The sequence below is a fragment of the Panthera uncia genome, assembly GCF_023721935.1.
Source record: "Panthera uncia isolate 11264 chromosome A1 unlocalized genomic scaffold, Puncia_PCG_1.0 HiC_scaffold_17, whole genome shotgun sequence".
In the NCBI taxonomy this organism is placed as follows: domain Eukaryota; kingdom Metazoa; phylum Chordata; class Mammalia; order Carnivora; family Felidae; genus Panthera; species Panthera uncia.
Genome location: NW_026057577.1, coordinates 45,924,000 through 45,930,248, shown reverse-complemented (window position 1 = coordinate 45,930,248; position 6,249 = coordinate 45,924,000). Strand labels below are relative to the sequence as shown.

The window sequence follows — 6,249 nt, the reverse complement described above, 5'->3', positions numbered from 1 at the left end:
CCCAGAAGCCTTAGGTGACAAGTTCTGTTCTCATCATTACCTGTCATTGTATATTTCCCTATCAGACTGTAAGCTCATAAAGGAAGCAACCGTTGTCAGTCACATTAACCACTGTGTTTCCACTTCCTAGTACCAACTTGAAATATATTTGGTGAATGAATACACTGTTAAATAAAACACCAAGAGGATCTACCAAAAAGCTATTAGAAATACTAAAAATATTTAATAATATTAAGTTAGCCCACTACAAAACAATTATGTAAAGCCTTCTTAAATATCAGTATTTACTAGTTTAAAAATATTTTGGCATCCAAATTTCCACTTGCATTCGCAACAACTACAAAGGGCCTAGGAACAAAATTAGGGAGAAGTATGAAGAAATTATAATAAAACTAAAAACATGTCTGAAGGACACAGAATATTTAAATAAATGAGCAGACATACACATTCTGAAAGTGGAGGGCCGTATCTTGTAAAGAGGTCAGTGCTCTCCAAATTAATCCACATGTTTAAGTTAACTTCAAGTGAAACATCCTAAAGAAGAAGAGACAAATTATAGAGGTTTATGAGACTTAAAAAAGTATGATAAAACCTGAGAATAGAAAAACGGATAAACGGGACAAAAAGAGAAAGCTCAGTGGAGGCAACAACGATAGCAGATAGGTACACAGCGCTTACTAGGTGCCAGATACTGTTCAACATGTTTTATGTATTTTATCCTTAAAACAACACTGGATGGTAAAGTACTATTATTACCTTAACCCCAGTAAGATGGAAAAACTGAAGCCAAGAAGTGGAATGGAGGAAGGGGCCAGGGGCCATATGTAGACCTTCATGTAATCTCTGTGTTTATATATCATGCTCGTGTCCTCCGCCCAGGCCAACGTCGCCAGCCGCTGTGAGATTAAAGCTCCCATCTCCTGGATGATAGTGGTCACCTGGGATGGTGGCGGTCATCCAGAGGTCCCACTTCTTATACAGGCTTCCAAGCACTCCTGCTCTCAGCCCCCACACTCCTCTAAGACACAGGACACCTCCAGTCCCTAAAGTTTGCAGGGCTTCCAAGTTTACCGGCCTCCTCCTTTGCAGGCAACTTAGGTTTCGATGTTCTTCCCTTTGATTGATCTGTTAACATTTACCTTAATATTTTTCCATCTTCTAAAATGTCCATGAAAGTCTCATTCATTTTTGCCTCTAGGATTAAGTTTGTAGCTTTTGACTTTGTTGGTCTCTGCATTTTTTACTGAGGTGAAAAACTTGTATTTGCAATGTACCATGTGCATCCAGAAGCCTGCATATTAATTAATTGCAAGGAAGTTATCATGAAGAACACAAAGATTTATGTCGAATAACGTTTATTGTTTCATAATGTATAACGGCAACAAATGAGAACGGTCAAAATAGCTAACAATAAAGGGTTAATTCAAGAATTTTTGCTACCTCTGCGGTGACAGTGAACTGTTCCATTCAGATCTTCTTCAACACAATCTCCTGTGGGGGTAGCATAGTTGACCAGAAGCCTCCAGCTGTCATCCCTTTGGATCCACATCAGCATTCATGTGGACGCCATGCTTCCTGCCCATTGCCCTCAGCCACTGAGTGAACATGGTGGGTGTGCTAGATCCAGGCCATGCTGGCCCAATATAAGAATGGCCCAATGGGCAACCTTTGCCCAGGTACGACTCCCCACCAGCCCGGGCAAGACCTTCTCAGAACTATGCTGCTCTTCCTACGCAAACCTTCCTTCCACTCTCCGTTCACACCCAGCCTTTCCTGCTCCTTCTCCCTTTGTCCTTCACAGGGACTGCTCTTGATACACTCCCATACAGTGAGTCCTACCTTGGCATCTGCTTCTTGGAGGGCCTGAACTGACAACATTCATCCGACAAATATTAGGGCAACTGTCAAATACTGTATTTGTAAGAAATACATAAGGATAGAAAAAATAGGATATGATGCTGTCAAAAAATCCCAGTATCCCAAATGTATATACAACATAATCCTAGTTTTTTTAAGTTTGTTTATTTATTTATTTAGAGAGAGACAGAGACAGTACAAGTGGGGGAGAGGCAGGGAGAGAGGGAGAGAGAGAGAATCCCAGGCAGGCTCCGCTCTGCCAGCACAGAGCCCGATGCAAGGCTTGAACTCATGAAAGCATGAGATCATGACCTGAGCTGAAACCAAGAGTTGGAAGCTTAACCGAGTGAGCCACCCAGGTGCCCCAATCCCAGTTTGGTTTTCATTTAAAAAAAGAAAAAAAAAAAGGACATACAGATATAGAGCAATAGGGGTGTGTGTGTGTGTGTGTGTGTGTGTGTGTGTAAAAATAAAATCTTTTACACATACACATAATGTGTACACATACACAATAAAATCTTTTACACTGAGAACGGTTACTTCCAGTTGAATGGATTATACGTGTTTGTTGCTGCTTCTACACCCTTTTCCTTTTATTTTCCAATGGTTCAATAATAATCATTATTACCTTTATAACCAGAAACAAAAATAAAGTGCGCACGTGTGTGCGCGCGTGCGTGCGCGCGCGCGCGCGCGCACACACACACACACACACACAAAGTGCCCATACGCATTGTCAAGTCCCCCCGAAGTTGGACACCATCTGAACGGAGTGCAGTGGCTGGTGTCCTCTCTGGAGGTTAATGCACGGTAGCCAGGCACAGCTGAGTAGCAAGAAATACAGATTATAATGTCACTGCTAAACAGCTTCAAAACTGTGCTTGGCTGATTACAGATGTTTTGAAAATCCAGACTGCATTTAGGAGTCTTGACGGAGCGTCAGAAGAGAACAAAGCAGATGGAGTGCCAATCCTACTGGGCATTGCTTGCTTTAGCTTCATTATGTTTTAAAAGAATTTTCTACCAAGGCTGTATCTAACCAAGCTCCTTTATTTTTTATTTTATTGCTTATTCTGTGAGCAAGAGTGGTGTCTTACCGTCTTTGAAGGACAGATAACTTTCCTCCCCAGTCTGCAAAAAGTACATCAGGGAACAATAAGCTGACATGGCACACACACACTATGCCTCCACCTGGCCACCATCCAACTTGCCCTCTGTCCCTCCACCATGGAGCCACCTCTGCACTTGCTGTTCTTGAGGAACTCCAGGGAATCAAAATGTGAGAACAATGTGATGGCCACCAACACAAGCATGAACTGACACTTATCAGATGACTCTTGGGCGCTAGTCAATGTTCTAAACACCTTCCATATATTAAATAGCTCATTTCAATCTTCATAGGAATCTTACAAAGAAGTACGGATAACATCCTTGTCTAACAGAGGAGGACGCACGGGGGTAGAGAGGTAAAGCAACTCTGCCAGAGCCACAGTGTCAGTGTTTAGTGGAGCTGGAGTTTGAACACAGGAAGTCACAAAGGAGAAATAAAAGACCAAAATCCAAGTATGCAGCTCAGGTACACAGTGGCTGTCCTTGACGGAAATGAAAGTTGGACAATGCTAGATAAGCAGCACGGAAAGTGCGATTTCACTGGGGAGCAAATCAGTCAAAACAGACAAGAGGATATAAAAAAAAAAAAAAAAAAAAAAAAAAAGAAAGAACAAAAAACAAGGGAGGATGTCACGCAAAGGCCACTAAATGTGCACTGAAAGACAAACAGATAAAGTGATGCAGATGTGCACAAAGTGAATGGGCTGGGGGACAGCGGAACAAGTCAAAGCAGCCATTCCATGACGGAAAGGGCCATTGCAGAGGAAGGGAGTGAGCATGTGAAGACTGGGTAAAGGGGATACGAAATAAACAGAAATCAGTGACAGAGAGAGGGACTGTCAGCCAAGAGGAAGGAATGCAAATGCAGGGGTTCAGATATCTCCACTCTGAACAAGCAAGAGGCAAGTAAGGGGGAAGGAAGGGATTTGAGAGTGTTTTGCATCATTTCCTGTTATTTTAACCCTTGCATGATGCCTTCCTCAGCTGCCCTGCCAAACAGGGAGCGATGAACTCCTCCCTCAAGGCTGCTTCCATTAATGAAAGGACACCACGCCAGCCGCCCATGTCCCACGGTGCACTGAGTTAGGTTGGATGGTTGGTTTTCTGTATGTCCTTTATGTTTTTAGGGATTCCTGCCAGGAATAAGGTGTGCTTTCAGGTGAGGAGGTGCCATTTGAGAAGGGGATTCTCCTCTTGCAGAATTATTGCAGCCATAAAATAGAATCACATATGTAAAGGAGATATGTATGGGCTGGACACTTAGAATGTGTTCAATGCACAGTGGTCATGAGGAGGGGGTGTCTCCCTCCTATTCAGAAATAGTCGGGGTGCCTGGCTGGCTCAATTGGTGGAGCATGCAACTCTTGATCTCAGCACTGTAAGTTTGAGCCGCATGTTGGATGTAGAGATTACTTAAAAATAAAACCTGAAAAAAGAAAGTCAAGGGCTCCCCAGTGGAAAAGGACCCAAGTCCAGGCACGCTGGCCTGGCTGTGACAGCTCTCCATTGGCTAGCCCTTTACTTATCTGTTTGTATACCATTTTGTAACATTTGTAACAGAATTAATTCACAGCACTTACATCGTGGCAGCTTTAGTCCTCCTTAGAAATGCCCAAACGCCTCTGCAAGATTTACGAATTAAATGACACAGGTCCCCTTCATCACAGAGCTTATTCATAGATCACGGAAGTTTATCTACCAGTTCAGCCTTCCAGCTCCAGGTAGGCCAAATGAGGAACTATCTTAAAGCTGTATCCTCAAACATCAGTCAAGTTGGGATAAGACGAGATGACAGGCCTGGGTCATTGGAGAACAGCTTTCTGTTCAGCCAGTAGCACAATAGGAGGGAGACACTGGAGAATGCAAGGTCAAAGGAACAAGAAAGGAGAGTAAATGTCACATAATTTCAATTAGAAAAATGAAGCTGGCATACCGTGTTTTAAGATTGATGGCCATAAGTGGTCGGGCTTAAAAATACGTTAACTGCAGCGTGAGCAGGGCCCGCTTGGCAAAGTCTGAGGAATGCTAGAGCAAGTAAGAAGAAAGCTGTTCCCATATAACTAAGACTAAACATCACTTGGGTCTGTATTCCAGACACACAAATCTCATGTTTACCAATCACTTTGTTGGCTCAGTACAAAGAAGTTACTTTTATTTTATTTGTTTTTTGTTGGTTTTGCCCTTCTTCTGGCAGTTTCCTCCCCTGCATTCAGTCCACATCCTCATGATTTTAGCCCCAGTTCTAAATGGAGGCTTGAAGACTCAGAACACTACGTTCATTGGCCCCAGTGGCTGGTTCGGGGTTGAGTCTGTGACCTAGTAAGAACCAATGAGATATGACAAGACCTCTGCTGGGCAGCAAGAAAAAGGATCTTGGTTTTTTCTACTGGAATTGCCGTAAGTAAGATAACACATACGTGGGGCTGCCCTGGAAGCCAACACTACAGAAAACAGTCAAGAAGTGGCAAGAAAGCAGATCCTCACAACACTGTCTGAGCCCTTGGATCAGACTATACCTGAAGCCAACATCTCCTAACAAAGTTAAACTAATCAATGAACTCCCATTTTTCTTAAGCCAGGTTGAATTGCGTTGAATCCTCAAAACCAAGAGAGTCTCAACCAATGGAGAAACAGTAGCTGAGGCTCAAAGAAACTTAGCCAGGGAGGTGGGATGACCCCCAGACGGGGAGGGACTCTCAGATTCTCTGTACCTGTCCAGCATGTAAGAGCCTTAATTCAAAGGCTGTGCCTCACCAAAGAGAGAGATGGCATGGACTCCCAAAGCCCCAGGCAGCCCTTTGCTCACACCTGCTGGTAAATATCCAACTATTTTTGGATACAGGGAGGCATCAGGCAGCCAGGAGGGAAAGTTAGCTGTAGGAGGCCCTCTCTGTGGTTTCTGTCCCATAATCCTCACCATAGGATGCCCTCTTGCCCACTGTCCTCCAGCTCAATCCACCATCTCCAGTGGAACTGGTCTCACGGCTGTGCCCAGACCACATCAAGCAACCTCCTGACTCCACGGATGGACTCTTCCCCGCCTGGCTTCCTTTAGCTCCTCCTGTTCAGCCATCTACCTTGGCCCATATTCCATGACCTGGCTCAGATCTTTTCCATTTTCTCTGGCCACAACAACCCACGCTTGCACTCAGACTCCCTATCCCTGAAGGAGGACAATAATCTGTTAGAGATTTAGCTCTTAAAACATGTTATTAACATTGTTATGTTAATTATAATAATTGTAAGAGCCAATATTTGTGGAGCATTTTTAAAACTTATTTA

General features: G+C 43.6%; 1 long non-coding RNA gene across 1 annotated transcript; it reads right to left on the bottom strand.

Annotated features, from left to right (window-relative positions):
• Positions 1 to 357: 357 nt before the first annotated feature.
• On the bottom strand, positions 358 to 4,874 carry LOC125935679 (uncharacterized). The gene is made up of 3 exons (XR_007461760.1): positions 4,548 to 4,874; positions 1,140 to 1,291; positions 358 to 534 (listed from the first exon to the last, which is right to left on the bottom strand). It is a non-coding gene; the product is annotated as an uncharacterized LOC125935679 (long non-coding RNA).
• Between the last annotated feature and the right edge of the window lie 1,375 nt (positions 4,875 to 6,249).